General features: G+C 37.0%; 1 pseudogene; it reads right to left on the reverse strand.

Annotated features, from left to right (window-relative positions):
* Positions 1–578: 578 nt before the first annotated feature.
* On the reverse strand, positions 579–1,202 carry LOC149045863 (uncharacterized; annotated as a pseudogene).
* Positions 1,203–4,378: the final 3,176 nt, after the last annotated feature.

Here is a 4,378-nt window from a genome sequence, read left to right on the forward strand (position 1 = left end):
ATATATATATATATATATATATATATATGCTATATATGTGAAAGAATCAAAGAGGACGCATCGATTCTCTGTTACTCTGAGTTTCGCGCCTAAGCGCTCGTCAGACAGAAAAAAGTTCTGTGCGACGAGCGCTTAGGTGCAAAACTCAGAGTAACAGAGAATCGATGCGTCCTCTTTGATTCTTTCACTTATATATACTCAGCTCTGCTACCACAGCATTGAGCACTTTATGCCAAGGCAGACTCTACCCCCACATTTATATATATATGTTATAGATATATTCAGAGATTACAAAAGATAATTTACTATTTCAGTTTTTCATTAATATCCACTAGTGCATTGAATATCATTATGAAGAGTTTACAGTAATATATAGATATGTATCTTATTGATATATACAGAGATTACAAGAAATGATTTGCTCTAATCTCAATTTACATTAATATACAAAACGTTGCATGCTGAATGCATTGTAATCAGAAATTATTATTGTCTTGAATGCTACCATTGCAATCGTTGATATTAAAATTATATTAAAATTATTAGACTAAAAGGAGTGATCGTAGTTACTGTTCATTTCACACATGCCGCGGCCAGTCATGCTCATTCCAGAAGCTATAATGAAAAATCAATGGTGATTAATTCTTTCTGTAGGAATATTTTATTCCAAACTGTTTTTCAGAACTTATGATTGCCTCTACACGCTTGTTTCCTTTGATTTTTCTTTTCAAAAAGGTATTTTTACTCAGATTTTGATTAGTACAATCAGAAAATACCTTTCTCACTCTGTCATGAGAGGTGAAAGCAAACACACAGTTCTTTCGCGTTCGGTCAGCTATAACTCCGAAATTTGTCCGCGAAACAATAGCTTCCAAAATTTGAAAAAGCTCTCTGTGCAGCTTTTCCTCCACGACCACCTTCCAGGCGTGTCTGACGGAACATCGTGAAGACATTCGTCGCTGAAATGTCTTAGGCCAATCTATGGCTTGTCTTTGAAACATTGGAAAATAATCTCCCAAGATGTGCTTAAATCCGGTTCGGTTATTGAAGTGTCGAACCGAAACTGTTGCCAGCAACCCTCTTAAATCATCTAGGGCTTTGCTTATATTATTAATTTGACCATCTTTGCCCGAAATTTCTGCTTCTGCGACTACAAACGCACGACGAACAGCGTTCAAAAACACTCCACTAGCGTCCGCCATGTTTTGTTAGAAAAAAGCCAGTTTGAAGTTAGCCGCTGACGCATTACTTGAGCCCGTCGATTTGGCCAAATAAGAGCCGAAAAATCCCCGGCGTGGTTGAACAATTACAGAGTAACATGTGGAAGGGAGAACTTATATATTAGACAGTACAGCACGTACACTGTAAGACGACCTCATTCCCATTCGTAACCGCCATGGAAGTTTTCATTGAACCAAGTAACTCCTGAGGCAGCAGCGAGAAAATTGTTCGTTCATTGTTGTTGTATTGATCGCTTAATTTACTTATTCGGTTCCTATTTTCATTTTTAAACGTCTTTCAATAATATACACAGTACATCGTGCTCGGAGTTTTAGTATTAAGGTAGCTGAAGATGGTTTTGATAACTTTAAACCAATTATATAATGTATTGACAGAATTGATAAATATCTTGACTTTTGAGGAGAAAACCAAATTGAAATAGACCAGTCCCAACTTGATGTTTTTCAAGTTTTCCTTAGAGGTCATTTCTTCAAAAATGTACATACGTGCATAGGTCGGGTAGTGTGTTTATTTTCTTTCTCTTATAATTTTTTTAGTAAAAATAAGTCTTTTTTGCCGTGCAGCCTGATTATCAACTGCCTTAGCTCTTGAGGCTAAAAAAAGCCAAGAAATTTTCGAACATTGGTCTTTCTCTAGGTCTTTTCAAAACTCGTTTCTATATCCATTATTAGTCTTGTACTCTGATTATATACGTTTTCTAAATTCGAAAGTTTTTGGATAATTTCAACAACACTCTTGAGGTCTGATTGCTAAAGTTCCAAGCCCGAGGACTAGACTCAAAATGCCACCAAAATTGGTATTTCGCCACATTGTTCAGATTTATATTTTAGGTTTCCTAATTTATTTTTTATCGTATTATAATGTTTTTTTTTTTTTAAAAAAAAGAGCTTTATTGCTCTCAGAGCCTCATTGTCAAATGTATAAGCTTTTGGCACTGAAACCAAACTGGAAGAGTTTGGTTCAAAAATTGATTTTCAAGAAGTTTTTTCTTTTCCATAATTCATTTACATATTTTTAATTCAAAAGAAAACTTGGAGTTTAATTGATATTAAAAATATTCAAACTATTGAGACTAAAACCAAACCCTAGGAGTGTGCTCCAAACGTTGGTATTCCTCAAATTATTTCACACTTAATGTATGTATCTCTCACCAACCGAATTCAACACGCGCCAACGAATTGAACTTTCCCCAATATTTTCCTAGTGTCAAGTTTTCTTTTGTTTTTTCTCAGATAACAACTTTTCTAAAATAGACCTATTTTACTTAATTCAATAGAAACCTTGAATATATTTTTGATATGAAGTTAGGAGCCTGGAGGCTAGTTGGCAAAGTAAAACTATTGCCTGTTAGAGCAACTTTCAATTGGGTGTCGAAAAACCGAAACCAAATTTATCACAAAGACCAATCAATAAATTATTTACCCATAACACACTGTAATGACCATAGGAAACACATTCATCCAAGGCTAAGATAAATTTATTTTACATCTATTTCATGCTTTTTTATTAATTTCATGCTTACTGTGTAAAAGGTTTCAATTCGTTTGCCAGATTGTCTCAGATGAAGCAAATTATCAGCCCATTTTGTCAGCTCAGTTTTTCAAAGCTATCTACTAGCAAATAATTTGAAAAATGAATTTTGTGACGAAAACGGCTTTTTTCTTTAAAAAACATCTTCAGGGACTCTATCTATTTACCAGCTTTCACGAATTTTCAGGAGCCCGGACTCATAAACTTTTTTTTATTTAGTTCGATGCGAAAAGAAACTTGCAAAAATCTTTTGGTTCATCACTTATTTGGAATTCCCGTCAAAACTTTGAATAAAAGCAGAGTATGTTGTCGCTTTAAAGGTTACCATAGATTTGGTAAAATGAATGACAAGAGGCATGAGTTTGATTTTCAGAAGCCTAATTAATGTGACCATTTTGTACGCTATGACAGGACTGTCAATGAATCTAATGAAAGGGTAATAAGGTGAGGTCTGTTCATAAGGCAAGTTCCCCATCCTACCCTGAACTTGGTTTTAAGAGCATGAAGCGACAGGAAGTACTGATGTTTCTCTTAGACCGGATTAGTCTATCGTTGATTACATCATCTCTTCTTCTTGTATCCAGTGAATAGCGTTATCCAACCTTTGAACAACCGGTTCTTAGGTGGAGAGGGACAGCATCCATTTATACTCCTGGATCGGGAGGGAAAGTATCTATTTAAATTCCTAGGTGGAGAGGGACAGTATCTATTTATACTCCTGAAAAGAGAGGGACAGTATCCATTTATACTCTTGGGTGGAGAGGGAAAGTATCCATTTATAATCCTAGGTGGAGAGGGACAGTATCTATTTATACTTTTGGGCGAAGGGACTCCCTGTGAGAATTAAGTGTTTTCCTCAAGAACTCAACACAGTGGCCCGACCAGGCCTTGAACCCCGTTTCCCGTAGCGAGAGGATGGAAGCGTTACAGGACGCGCGTTTCTCAGCCCGCCGTAAGACTTTCTCATGATGTTAGTTCTAGATATCCAGTTGTCGGCTGATTTGGTAGATTGAGGTGTCTCGTAATTTTTTACGATGCTGTGATCACGTCTTTGTTGTTGCTTTTTTCAAGCACGAAATGCAACACTTTGTGCATAATCTTGAAGGATACCTGTCATATCAAGTTCTAAACGTTACATAGTCAGAGTTTCAAGAAGGACTTTGAGTGTACGTGACTTGGGAAGGAATTAGCTGCATTACACTATACAAACTAAGCTTAATTGTTAAGCATTGTGATTGGTAAAGCGTTCGCCTTTTCACGGCGATTCATTTTTTTTTTCAGGATAGAGATTGCATAGTTTAGAACGTTCACCGCTGTTCACAGCAATTCTTGATTTTCTTTATCCAGGTAAGAAACTTGGACGACTTGCACAACCAACACACGGACTACCTCCGAAAAACCATTTTCCGTTCCCTGCTCAGTCGAAATGCAGCGCCTGTGATGACCATCGTTAGTGACCTGGGCACGCTTATACTCAAATGACGCACGCAGCTGTTGGCTTCCCCATGGCAACAACACCCTGGCCCAGGGCACGTGACATTTTTGTCGTTTTGTCATCTAACGCGTTTTTTGCCTCACCTCCTCCCCCCAACCTCTCTACTCACCG

This window comes from Pocillopora damicornis, chromosome 5 (assembly GCF_964200805.1).
Source record: "Pocillopora damicornis chromosome 5, jaPocDami1.2, whole genome shotgun sequence".
NCBI lineage: Eukaryota > Metazoa > Cnidaria > Anthozoa > Scleractinia > Pocilloporidae > Pocillopora > Pocillopora damicornis.